Below are 15,418 nucleotides of genomic sequence, written 5' to 3'. Positions count from 1 at the left end.
CCTGCAGTGTGCATGGCTTGGCATTGCTTGCAAAGGAGTTGGCTGGACTTGGCTTGGCCTGTAGAGGGGTTGGTTTCACTTGGCTTGGCCTGCAGAGGGTTGCTTTCAGAGGACTTGGCTTGCAGAGGGGATAGCTAGGCTTGGCTTGCCTAGTGCTTGGATTGGCCTGCAGAGTACTTGGCTTGATTTGCAGAATGCTTACCTTGGTTTGGCTTGCAGAGTGCTTATTTTCAGAGAGCCTGGCTTGCAGAATGCTTCACTTGACTTGGCTTGCAGAATGCCTCACTTGACTTGGCTTGCAAAGTGTTAGGATTGGCCTGAAGGGTGCTTGGCTTGTCAAGCAGAATGCTTTGCTTTGCTTAGCTTGCAGAGTGCTTGGATTGGCCTGCAGGGTGCTTGGCTTGGCTTGCAGAGGGGTTGGCTTGGTTTGGCTTGGCTGGTAGAATGCTTTGATTGGGTTGGCCTGCAGAATGATTGATTGGGTTGGTTTGCAGAATGCTTTGATTGGGTTGGGTTGCAGAATGCTTTGATTGGGTTGGCCTGCAGAATGCTTTGATTGGGTTGGCTTGCAGAGGGGTTGGCTTTCATAGGGGTCCTTCAGAGTGCTTAACTTGGCTTTGCTTACGAAGGGGTTGGCTTAACTTGGCCTGTCTTGCAGAGGGGTTGGCTTGGCTTGGCTTGGTTTGGTTTGCAGAGGGATTGGCTGAAATTTCAAAGGGATTAGCTTTCAGAGGGCTTGGCTTTCAGAGGGCTTAGATTTCAGAGGGGCTGGCTGGCAGAGGGCTTGGCTTGCAGAGAGCTTGGCTTTCAGTGTGCTTTCTGAGGCTTAGCTTTCAAGGGGTTTGGCTTGCAGACGGTCTGGCTTTCAGCTGGCTTGCCACAGAGGGCCTAGCTTTCAGAGGGCTTGGCTTGCAGTGAGGGCCTAGCTTGGTATGGCTTGTATGTTGCTTGACTTGCCTTGCAGTGCTAGTCTTGGCTTTGCTTGTAAAGGGGTTGGCTCAACTTGGCCTGGCTTGTAGAGGGGTTAGCTGGCTTTACTTGAAGAAGGGTTGGCTTGACTTAGCTGGGTTTGCAGAGGGGTTGTCTTGACTTGGCCTGGCTTGCAGAAGGGTTGGCTTGGCTTGACTTGCAGAGATGTTGGCTTGACTTGGCTTGCAGAGGGCTTAGCTTGGCTTTTTTTTGCAGAGGGGCCTGGCTTGGCAGCTTTGGTTTGCAGAGGGGTTGGCTTGACTTGGCTTGGCTTGCAGAAGGGTTGGCTTGGCTTGGCTTGCAGAGATGTTGGCTTGACTTGGCTTGCAGAGGGGTTGGCGTAACTGTGGTTGGCTTGACTGGGCCTGGCTTGCAGAGGTGTTTTCTTGGCTTTCTTGCAGAGGGGTTGGCTTGACGTGGCCTGGCTTGCAGAAGGGTTGGCTTGGCAAGCAGCTTGCATAAGAGTTGGCTTGATTTGGTCTTGCTTGACTTGGTCTTGCCTTGGCTTGACTTGGCTTGGCTTGGATTACAGAATGCTTGGCTTGGCTTGCAGAGGGGTTAGCTCGACTGTTGCTGGCTTGAAGAGGGGTTTGCTTAGCTTTCTTACAGAGGAGCTGGCTTGACTTGGCCTGGCTTGCAGAAGGGTTGGCTTGGCTTGGCTTGCAGAATTGTTGGCTTGCCTTGGCTTGCAGAGGGTTGGCTTGACTTGGCCTTGTTTGGCTTGACTTGGCTTGGCTCGGCTTACAGAATGCTTGGCTTGCCAAACGATAGGCTTGGCTTGGCTTGCAGAGGGGTTGGCTTGACTTGGCCTTGCTTAGCTTGACTTGGCTAGCAGGCTTGGTAAGAATGGCTTGGCTTAGCAAAATGATAACCTTGGATTGGCTTGCAGAATGCTTGGCTAGCAAAATGATAACCTTGGATTAGCTTGCAGAATGCTTGGCTAGCAAAATAAGCTTGGCTTGGCTTGCATAGGGGTTGGCTTGGCCTTGCTTGAAGAGCAGAGTGCAAGTCTTGGCATTACAGAATTGAGAGATGTGAAGAGGAATCAGAGCTTTATTTAGATGTTGGGGAGGAGGTCAATATAAGAATTGTGGAAGGCTCGCCCCTCCCCCGCCCCGCCCCCGCCCCCAGCTTAGAGCTTTGTCATGAGGCTAAGAATTAGTTCTTAATTAGTGCTTCCAATAAGTTACTTTGCTGTTAATAAGGTGCTATAGTTTGTACCATTGCACCGGATTAGCTATTAGGCGAGGATCACTTTTAGTTTTGGTTTTGCAATTTGTTCATGATGAGACGAATGAACTAAATTGACCAACCTCCACAAATGTTCAAAATAAGAACAGTAGCCTATTTTCAACTTAGCCCTAATTGTTCTCACTCTCGATCGATCGAGGAGATTCTTACATGACATCATTCGAAATGTGTAAAATATTTAGTGTTTGTAGCGTCCTATAGTCTTTGGAGAATCACATGTGGCTGTGGCAATATGAGGGATGGTAGTTAGTATAGTCTAAAATGCTGGGATCTTAGAACTCAAACATCGAAATGCTAATTACACAATGATCATTTATCTCTCTCTCTCTCTTCTCTTCTTCTCTCTCTCTCTCTTCTCTCTTTCTCTCTCTCTCTCTCTCTCTCTCTCTATATATATATATATATATATATATATATATATATATATATATATATATATATGACTGCTTAAGTATACAGCTCTTACATATTTCTTACAGGAAAGGAATCTATAATTCTGGGTTTTTATGCATATGGCAAGCTGCATCTTAGACCCTGATGGATGGAGTTTTCTCGAGCGCAAAAACATTTTTTTATGAAAACACCATGACTATGAAAATATCTACATCTACCTCAGCCACTGCGGAGAGAGAGAGAGAGAGAGAGAGAGAGAGAGAGAGAGAGAGAGAGAGAGAGAGAGAGAGAGAGAGAGAGAGAGTCCTCACGATCATGAACGAACGTTTACTTGCAGAATATTTTCAAGGCTCAAACACGAAATACATCATTATAAACAAAGTTGAATTAAAAAACATCAAGACCAATTCTTTGTGTGTAAAAATCAAGGATTCCGTGAGCGAGAAGACAGTTGTTATACTTGTTGTGTCATGGCAGCCACGAAATTAGTAGATTATAAGGCCGTACAGCTTGCATGAATGTGGGTTTGCCATTAAATAATCATACTGACAAAAATATAGTCGTCAAACATTGAACTTATGTTTAATTGCATGAATATGGAAGAGAGAGAGAGAGAGAGAGAGAGAGAGAGAGAGAGAGAGAGAGAGAGAGAGAGAGAGAATGACACATATAAGCAAATCACTCATATTTTTAGGACGGGTTTCCTAATCTTATGCCCACCAACCACCATCTTGTTTGGGAACAGTGACAATGACAATATAGCAAAGCTTATGAAGTTCATTTCTGCTGCAACGCAAAAGATAGGTTACATAAAATAGTACCTCTAGGTAAAAAGACCTTATTGAAAATTTCTATGAATTCTGGGCTTATTATAATTTCATTCTTACTTTACGGCTTAATCTGCCAGGATTAGCGAAGTTTTTTCAGCATATTAGTGAATTTTCCGTTTTTAAACAATGATGAAGTTTAAGCTGCAATTATCAATATGATAAAGCTTTCTACTTCTATTCTTCAGATGTTCTTGGCAGTCCTAAGTAATAAGTTTCATTTTTGATATATATATATATATATATATATATATATATATATATATATATATATATATATATATATATATATATATATATATATATATATATATATGTATATATATATATATATATATATATATATATATATATATATATATATATATATATATATATATATGTATTTACAATCCAAGGAGATACAAATCACGGCAGCGTTTCTTCTGGATTTTTATTTCAAATACAACAAAACCTTTCAACCCTACAAGCAGAAACAAACGAGTGCTCAATTAGATAAAATTTCAACGTTCAGACAAAAGATCCCTACTTGTAAATTACGTTGACAATATTACCAATAACAAATATAAAGCAAAAATTAACAGATAAATAAATAATATACCAGTTCCGTTACAGAATAGTAAGACTGATAATACCAGTAAGTTCTGCTTAGAGCTTATATAAGCGTTCACTTTACGGTGGCGACAGAATGAGCTAACTCGAAGTTTGCAAATTTCCAGGTCCATCTAATTTACATTTTCTAAAATATTCTCTTCCGCTGATTTAAACCAGTGAATAGCTAATTCCTCTGGTCAACAGGTCTGTGAAGGTAGTCAGTCCATGAAGGTAGTTCTGCTTGTGAAGATCTATTTGGCTGCTCATTATTGTCCTGTTAAGGGTGTTATTTGGCAATTGGTGCAATGAATGCTTAGAGGTCATCTGTTGATAACATACAGTGCTACACACACACACACACACACACACACACACACACACACACACACACACATATATATATATATATATATATATATATATATATATATATATATATATATATATATATATATATACATACATACATACATATACAGTTAATAACATCTATATGTGTATATATACATAAATATATATACAATTATCTATATAAGTATATATATATTTATATATATACAGTATATGTATTATATATACATATATATATATATATATATATATATATATATATATATATATATATATATATATATATATATATATATATATATATATATATAGTATATCTATCTGTCTATCTGTCTATCTATCTATCCTCTCTCTCTCTCTCTCTCTATATATATAGTATATATATATATATATATATATATATATATATATATATATATATCCACCAAGTTCACTCAAACTGTCAATGAACGAGATGTGAGAATGGCGTGAACAATTAAGGGCCTTTATTCCAAAATGCTTAAATGTTTTTTTATTATCTTTAGCATTCACTGATTAAATCTGAATGCCATGAACATGCATGACAAATGTTCTGCATGCATGCAACAGGTATTATGGCCAGATTGCTTAACATCAAAAGTTTCATGTTAAGTTTTCCATTTATAAGATAAGATGTTCAGCTGATCTTCGTCCCTCCTATGTCCATATCTATTATATTTCCTATTAACAGCCCCAAGAGGTTGTCGTAAATTGGAACTTCAGAAGTTCAAAGGAAAATGCAATGCATCACTACCCTAATACTATTCATTTTATCTTTTTATCTATTTATTTGTTAAAATTTTAATATGGGTATTTCTTCTTTCTGCATTTCTTTACTTCTCCTACTTTTTCCTAATGAACACCATATTCTTGGAAGCTTGAATTTCAAGTCAATGGCCCTGTGGGGCTTGTTCCATATGAATAGGTTTCATCTACTGAATAATAATAATAATAATAATAATAATAATAATAATAATAATAATAATAACAATAATAACAATAATAGCTGCTCCTTTCCTCATTTATCAAAGGCCTAAACTCCTCAAACTATTTTAGAGCCAGTGGGAACCTCACATAAAAAAATGACGAAACATTATACATAAAAAAATATTTCGATTTACTCTACTTCAACCCTGACCACGAGTAAATGTGGAAAGGCTGGGTGCCCCAAGTCATTTTTTTTTTGACAAGAGTCATCCAGCCACCTGTAGATGGGTACCAGCATTTGATGGGCTAAGAATAAGGACGGGGTTTGGCAACTTCATACGCGAGGCTTGCTGAGAAAGCGTACGGTTGCACTCCTTGTAGCGTTATCCTCCGAAGGAAGCAAGGATGAATGGCGGATGAATGGCGATATATATATATATATATACAGTATATATATATATATATATATATATATATATATATATATATATATATATATATATATATATATATATATATATATATATATATATATATATATATATACATACATAAGATATATTGAGGGCATTTATTATCTATAGTATATTTTCTGTTGTTTGTTATAGTAGAAATAATTTATTTTCATTCTTGTTTAGGGAATGTACAAATAGAGGGTGTTGGTCGATAACTTTCTTATTTTTTGCTACTTTTGAAATGCAGCAGTATTAACTGTTCGGCGATTAACTTTCAACAAACGTACCTGTCTTAGAAGGCATACTTAGTGCCAAACGCACGTGTCTGTGTATGTGCGCGTGTGTGTATGTATGTATGTGTATATATATATATATATATATATATATATATATATATATATATATATATATATATATGTGTAGTGTGTGTGTATGTATATATATACACACACACACACACGTGCGTTTGGCCACTAAACACGCCCATATTCTAGACAACTACGCTTGTTGAAAGGTAATCACCAAACAGCTAATATCTACTGTATTTCCGAAAATGAAATAAAAAATAAGAAAGTTACCAGAACAACATCTCCATTTGTACTTTCCCTGACAAGGAATGAAATAAATTTACTTTCTACTGTAACAGGCAACGAAGTGTATACCTTAGATACAGAGTAGTAATATAGAAAAAATAAAAACGTAAAACAATTAACGAGTAAAATTTAAAGTAAAATATAGGTAAAGAAAATGCTCATGAAATGAGTGTAAAATCTGCAGCACCCACTTGGTATTTATCATGGCCTATTGCAGGGGAGGGGTCATCAAAGGTCATACGGAACAAAGGTCTTGGTACAGGGAACGGCCACTTATGAGTGTATTCTATCGAACGGAGTGAATATTGGAGTTATATACTTTATAGTTGGGGGAATAAAACCTGACAAGCAATGAACAAAAGTTACATATATAAATTCAAGGTTTATTAAAATTTGAGAGATGGACAGAATTTTAAAGGCGAATAAATGTTGCAGGAGCCAGTGGAAAAGGCGATTACGAAATCCTTAAAACCTTTTGATAATGTAGGAATGATTTTGACATATCAGAAAAATAACAAAAACATAAATAAAATAAATTTATATACAGTATTTGACAAAATCGCGCCCGAAATCAAATGAATAAGAGACATAAGAAGGCTGGGGCGACCTTTGGAGGACAAATTACCTGAAGTGAAGAGAGAGAGAGAGAGAGAGAGAGAGAGAGAGAGAGAGAGAGAGAGAGAGAGAGAGAGAGAGAGAGAGAAATGGAAAAAGAGAAAGCCATGACAAAAGGAGAACTTCTTCCATACACTGTAAGTACGGTTCGTTATAAAAAAAAAGGAAATGGATTACCTGATTTACAACCAGATATCCGATTAAATCGGTACCAAAAGTAGGTCACTGTGTAAAGAGTAGGCTAAGGTCAGTCACGAGCGTGTTTCTTAAAGGTCAAATGAATGATTATTAAAGACACAGTCTCTCTCTCTCTCTCTCTCTCTCTCTCTCTCTCTCTCTCTCTCTCTTATTGTACATAAATCTGTTTAGATACACAAACACACGAACACACATTCCTCTCTCTCCCTTATACATAAATCTATTCAGATACACAAGCACACTCACACACACTCACACACACACACACTCTTTCTCTCTATTGAATGTCCAGACATGATAATATACCTATGAGTTTGCACACAAAATATTAACATACGGCCAAGTTTTTCAAAACTCATCCCTTCAACTTCTACAGTACGTAACAGAGAAGCTGTATGCTACACTTAGCCTCTAAAGAAATCATCCACATACACGAATTCACACTAAAGAACATGGGGCTATGCATCTTCTTCTTCTTTTCCCATCTTGTTCCCATTTTTATATGGGGTAAGAGAAGTTATATAGTCTCCAGAACTTTAGTCACGGTTGAAGTTTTGTATATAATATTTCTCTCCGAGGAAAATGAGTCAATATTCTAAAGTTAGAATCAAGAAAACTAGACTCGTTAAAACGATACTGCTCTGCAGGATTAGCTACATTACTCTGTACATAGCGCAAGGACACAAGTTTAGCAGATTGAGGCCCTGCAATAAGATACACACACACACTATAATATATATATAATATATATATATATATATATATATATATATATATATATATATATATATATATATATATATATATATATATATTTATGCACTGTATATATATATATATGTATATATATATATATTTATATATATTTATGCATATATATATACTGTATATATATATATTATATATATATATATATATATTTATGCATATGTATATATATATACATTATATATATATATATATATATATATATATATATATATATATATATATATATATATACATATACATACATACATAAACTGTTGTACGGTTAAACGCTGATGTCGATTAGAACGTATATATTAAAGAAATAAAATCTGAACATCACATGTAAGAAAAACTGCGGACTCTATATGGGACTCTGACGAACGTCCACGCCGAACTGCGTAAGGCAAAAGCAAAAATGACGGGAAATATTAATATGGCGGTCAAGGACAAGCAAGGAGAAAATAGCACAGACAAAACCCCTGCCAACAAAGGAGACCCTAATGGCATGGGAGGGGGGGGGGCAGGGGCAGGGGTGGGGGGAGAGGCGGAGCAAGGGGGCACAAGGGAGAAGAGGTGTATAAAGTAAATGAGGAGAGACAGAAGCAATTCCTTTCATCTGTTGTTACTTCATAATGAACGGTGTTCAGGAGGTCTGCCAAAACCCACAGCCGCACCTGGTTCAGTTTCATTCATGGCATCGATATACTGTATACTCCTTTACAATGAACAACCCGGCCTGGTTTATCTGATTCTACTAGAAATCAATAGTCAACCTAGCTTATCAGTTTAAAAAATTCTCTTCAGAGTTCACTTCCAATTTTTATCCAGATTACAGATGATGTCTTTGTCAAGTTGATAACTCCTGGAAGGAAATCTTATTCAAATCTCATTCAAATGTAGTTAATGCACAGCTAGTTTACTTTGATTTTTCCGTACATACATACATACATACATACATACATACATACATACATACATACATACATACATACATACATACATACATACATACATACATATATACACACATTTGTATATTCGATTTAAAATGTGATGTATTCATATAGTAATTGAGGGGAATGAAAGTCTTCGACAATATCAGTTTCGATCATATGTTTTACAAGCACAAGCTTGCAAAAACGACACAACATTCAGAATTTATGTCGATCTCACAGCGAAAGGAACTAGGGGGTAAACGTTGCTGAAAATAATGAAAAACAAAGGCTGCTAAGAAAGTAACAGACCCACAGCAAATAGAAAGGGGAAAATCTTCCCCATGAAAGTGCTGTGAACAAACTTTGTCTGAAAAACTGCTGTGGAAAAACTCAATAATACACGTGCTGAGAAAGAAAATGTTATGAAGAAATGAGTAAGAGAGACTGCCGTGAAAGTCAATGCAAAGATCCTGCGTAAGAAGTCTAGACTCGGTGTCGTCTCATGAAATCCGTTTCCAAACACAGCGGACAGGTAAGTCGCCACGTTCCGTCCATGTTTAGACATATGGAAGAATCGATTCGGTATTGACATCAGGCTCGAGCCTTGAAGTATCTACAAAGAAAGGGTGGGTTAAGTGAGGAACTCACAGAGAGATACAATGAAACGCTCAACTGAATAACTGACAACAAACTTATATATAGCAATATCCAGCAAGGAAACGTATAATCTATAAGGAAGCACAAGAAACACAAAAAAAATACATACTTTATGTAGACAACAACTTGACTGATATTACCGATTTATTGTACAAAATCCTTTTTATATACGTACGTATGTACTGCAATTCTTACCAAGACAAGTAATGCTGAATTTTAAAAATAACATAAACTTTGAGCTCGCAAGAAACCTAAGAAGAAAAGTGAAAAGTTAAAAAGGTCGATGCTCAATGTAGAATACAAATACAATTAACTCGTAAATAAAAACATGATTCAGTTCTCGAAGCTAAACTAAGTCTGTGTGAGAATGCTCATGTACGAGTTTGATTTACTTAAACTCCCTGCAGCCAGAAGTCTAGCCAAGAAATATCGACTGATTACGAAACAAACAATGGCGTCACTGCATTATTGGTCGCGGACGCCAGAAGAAGTAGAATATCAATGAGAGCGCTTGGTGGGAAATGAACAATTCGGGCCTTATCAATAATTTAATAACAAGTAAAAATTGCGCCGAAAAAACTTCGTCGCAATCGAGTTTCTGTACAGAATGCTGTATGAAACTCTCAGCCACAGCCCATGAAACTCTCAGCCACGGCCCATGAAACTCTCAGCAGCGGCCCATGAAACTTTCAGCCATGGCCCGGTGGTGGCCTGTGTTGTTTGCACCTGTAGCGGTGCCAGACGCAGATCATGGCTAACTTTAACCTTAAATGAAATAAAAACTACTGAGGCTAGGGGGCTGCAGTTAGGTATGTTTGATGATTGGAGGGTGGATGATCAACATACCAATTTGCAGCCCTCTAGCTCCAGTAGTTTTTAAGATCTGAGGGCGGACGGACAGACAAAAAGTCATCTCAATAGTTTTCTTTTACAGAGGACTAAAAATTACATTTTCTTCACTACAGATCTCCTCCAACTTCAAGTTTAACCGCTGAAACCAAATCGCCGAGTTTCCTTCATGGCGCGCGTTGATGTTTAAAGCAACTCAATGCTGACGATTTTATCGATCGGAAGCCAAGTTCTGAAGTTAAGCAGAACTGGTGTCATGGCAAGTCACTTATGACTGCAGGAACAACAGAAACCATTATAATCACATACCAAAATGTTGTGCCATTTAGAGACAGGCTTGGAAGTTTATTGTAATCATTGTTTCCTTGAGGACGCTGGTAGCAACAGGAAATGAAAAAAGAAGTGGGATAAACTGTAAAGGGGGTAGAAGATACATTACAAGGGGACCGAGATGCGACGAGTCCTCTACAATACTTGGAGGTAATAAGGCACCAGCGTTCGAAGAAGAAATGCCACCGTGTTCCGTCATTCCGTTCTCTTTTATTGGAAAACATGTTTTGACAGTTAAAAAAAAAACGGACAAAGGAATTGTTGTCCATAGATTGCCCTACAACTCCAAAAACATATAAAATTTTGTTATTTCTCGGAGATAGAAATGTACTAGATATATCTGTCTTCGTTCGTCTTGTATTTATATATTTTTTCCCGTTACCCTTCCTAATTTGGCAGTACCTTCGAGTAACGCCAAGTTTCCCCCGGAATTACCACTACGTTCACACGCTGACGAAGTTCTTAAAGCCATTTAAGAAATTAACCAAACAATTTGCATTTAGTTTTCCCCAGAGAGAGAGAGAGAGAGAGAGAGAGAGAGAGAGAGAGAGAAGAGGGAGCGGAAGGGGAGTGGGAAGAGGATCCCGGACGAGGAGTGGGGTGGGAAGAGGCTGGGGGGTGTGGGAGGGGAGATGCACCTTATTGATTTCTAGACACCCCTTGGTATGAATTATCTTAAGATGACGTGCTCAATAGCGATAACATTCACTGGGCGTTCGGGAGGGCAGCAGCTGTCCTCCCCTTTGCCTACAACATACGAACACCTCTACCATGAGATCAAGGTCCAATTAAAATATGCATGACGAAATATATATAAAAAAAATTACTAGCATACCTTTCTCGGGATGATATTAACATCTGGAATGGAGGTTTCTGCAACAAGCAAACAGAGGAACAGTTGTGCAAGCAAACATGCAACGCAGGGCGAAAATAGTTATCGAACAGTAAGGTGCAATTTCACCATTTAGGATATTTGCTCAGTAACTTTTTTTTTTTTGGGGGGGGACGGGCTGTGGGGATGTGAACTTTTAAGACATCGTAAAATCTTGACCATTTATCACACTTTCACCACAGAAAAATCTGAATTTCCAGCGAACTTGGTAAAAATGTTCCAAAAGTTGTTTTTACCCAGTCAAAAATGGTAAATTTGAAGAATTAAGTTTTCTGTTTTCTGGTGTGTGTGCGTGTTTTTTTGTGTATGATATTTTTTCCATTCTTTGAAAACTCCGTGATGTGAGTTTAACTCATCGGACAACTAATTTGACTACCAAAGACAACATAAGGCAAAAATAATTCACCTTTAACATATTCTTATAAAAAATAATTTCATGTTGGAAACTGAAAAGGTAGTTAATCTTACAGGTAATGGCCATCTCCATAAAAAGTGTAAGCCCCTCTGATATATTTTCATACTTACTATTGCTTAGGAGCTTTCAATTGTGCGTGCGTGTGTGTGTGTGCGCGCGTGCGTGCGTAAAAGCGAGAGAGAGAGAGAGAGAGAGAGAGAGAGAGAGAGAGAGAGAGAGAGAGAGAGAGAAGGTTGCACTGTGTAGCACTTTGGCTGCTTAACTATTTGCAGGTCTGGAATAAACAAAACAAAACAATTATGACTGAGACAACTGATTCTTTCTGATATTTGAAAAACGTCGCTACGTATCATTATAGCCATTTTTAATGAAACTCTTATTACTAATTTACGTAAAATGAATAATTATAATTGATTATCAACGATCAGCTATCAAACCGCAAACATCCCCAATGCATAAGGTGTTAATCAACATGACTATGCCTAAAATCTCCTTAATTCTTATGCTGTTGTCATACATTTCGGGAATTCACAAAAGACAAGGCTACGCTGAGATAAACTGCGATGGAGATCATTTGAAATCAAAGATGCATTATGATCTGGATAATTCGGGGAGACCGTCATAGCAGGGAATCGATGGGACTAGTTTGATCCACGAGGCCTTGGCTCTATTTATATGCTCAGTCAAATACGACCTTGAACTAAGCCACCTAATCAAGTGCGAGTCTTTTTCTCTTTTCCCATCTTTCGCTCGCTTTCTTGTTTTTGTGCCAGGCTTGTGGGGTTCTCTCTCTCTCTCTCTCTCTCTCTCTCTCTCTCTCTCTGATATGTGTAACAATACAGCCTTTGAAAAGATTCGGCCCTTTCGAGCCTTGCCATGAAAATTTTGTTTGGATCCTTGACAACTAGATTTACAAATAAATCTCAAATGTACGTGATTATTTTTATTCTAAAATATTTACCTCCTACTAACAATATTTATTTGTAAATATTTAATAAAAATATTTACCTGGGTATATTTACAATACTAACTTCGTTTTATTAGAAAAAGTTAACACAAGCGCACATACAAAAGGCATGAGTGTACGTGAGGGCAAGTTTCGCAAAACGAAAACTTCTGGGTATCTTATTGCACACACTGCTATTGTGTGTCATGTTAGTTCTAATAATATCATCACATTCCTAACTCTATTGGCGATCCTGGCCCCCTCATCACCACCGCGTCCTAGCAACCGGTAAGCCTTCCCAAGTGAAAATTAACTCCCAAAGATAAACAACGAACTTCAAGACTTTGTCACTAAGTCCACGCAGTTATTGCCGAAGACAGACTGATGCGATAAAAATGTGTGATAGGCGAAAATAAGTACCTCCAGACATAAAGTCCTTGAAGGCTATCAATAGAAACAGATACTATTCCCGATGCTCAATTAAAACTTGCCAACGTAGACGATTTATGGAATGGCAGCACAGATTACGTCAAAATCTTCAGGGAATCACTAATATAAACGGATGGTCACTGACTAAGAGGCTGTGACACCATATAATGCTTATACTCTTGTAACAATGACGCCAGAGAAGACTTTACAGTCCCAAGTCTTTGTCCTCTGGGTGAAATGTTGATTTATCTTTCATTTACAAGAGAGTCAAGTGTAGGATGAAAAAAAAGTAAGATTCAACTCGCTCTCGTAAGGATAGAGTGCAATCAGAAGTTTGCCGTACCAGGATATATCACAAGACTGGGAACACAGAGGCTGTTAAGGAATTCATAACAAGGAGCATCCTGGTTGCGTTCCTTCCTATGCGAGATACGTAAAATATGCACGGTCATTGTTACGTCGACCACCCACTTATGCATTAAATATAAGATTACGTCGGCGTCACACCCGCCAAGTGGAAATGTCGGTCTGTCCGACGTTCGATTTAATCATGTAGAATGGGAGAATAAGGCTCTTTCAGATTCAGAAACGAACGCGTCCTCCTTGTCCCCCTGAAACTGACACGGATCCTCTCGCTCTTCTTTATATCCCGCCCAAAATCCTCTCTACAGAAGCAGTTGCTTTCGAGTCCCATTCCAGGGAAATATTACCGTGTACACCAATTAAAAGTTTTGCCACTTGGCGAGTTAGTCATAAAAAGATGAAAATGAATTCCATCGCGCGTGCGCGTGTAACATCTCCAAAAGAAATCAATGCATTCCATTCCAAGAGTATTGCGGGAGGACAGAAATTCAAGTCTGGACACTGATTGGGACACGAGCAGTCTGTTCACTTTACAGTGACAACGGAAGTAAGTGATTGTAATGAAATATACATGAAAGGATGAAAAAAGTAACGGATATGAGAAATTACACACGGATAGCACTATATTGCATAAAAGGATAGACCGCCAAAATTTCCTCTTAAAAATCATAAGATTTCAGTTATGACTCTGGAAACTTAACGTTATATAAAAATCAGAGAAAGCCAGACAGATATACAGGTATGATGTATATATATATATATATATATATATATATATATATATATATATATATATATATATATATATATATATATATATATATATATATATATAATATATATATATATACTGCATATATATATCCAAAAAAATGAAGATTTTTACTAAAATACACGAGAGAGACAGTTTAAAAATGCAAAATTCCTTTCATTAAACTTTAAAAGCAGCACGTGAAGCCTCGCCAAAAAAAAAATCTATAAATCGGACTGAAGGCCAGAGGAATACTGCCAAATCACCAAACTGTTCTCAAGTCTCATGACAAGAAATTTCTGGGGAGGAGGCATCCATAATGAAAGAATCCAGCACATCAATAGCAGCTGGAGGAATACCTGAAACTGGCTCTTCTCAAGGAATCGATCTGACGAATGACGTGACACAAATTACTCGAGTGGTTCCGCTTGTGACCAGGGAGTCTTCGGGAGGTCTTCAAATGTGTACAACTAAGTAAATGAGATGATGCACTAAATGCTTTCCATATACATCCGAATGTAAATACGAATGCCCTAGCTAAACATTAATGAACAGTGAAATGAATGCCTATGCTAAACATTAATGAATAATCAAATGAATGCCTACGCTAAACGTTAATGAATAATACAATGAATGGCTACGCTAAACATTAATGAATAATGAAATGAATGCCTACGCTAAACACTAATGAACATTAAAATGAATGCTGACGCTAAACATTAATGAATAATAACATGAATGCCTCCGCTAAACACTAACGAATAATAAAATGAATGCCTACGCTAGACATTAATGAATAATAACATGAATGACTCCGTTAAACACTAATGAATGATAAAATGAATGTCTACGCTAAACATTAATGAATAATACCATGAATGCCTCCGCTAAACGCTAATGAATAATGAAA

The sequence above is a fragment of the Macrobrachium rosenbergii genome, chromosome 51, assembly GCF_040412425.1.
Source record: "Macrobrachium rosenbergii isolate ZJJX-2024 chromosome 51, ASM4041242v1, whole genome shotgun sequence".
Classification (NCBI taxonomy): Eukaryota; Metazoa; Arthropoda; class Malacostraca; order Decapoda; family Palaemonidae; genus Macrobrachium; species Macrobrachium rosenbergii.
Note: the sequence above shows the minus strand (reverse complement) of the source record.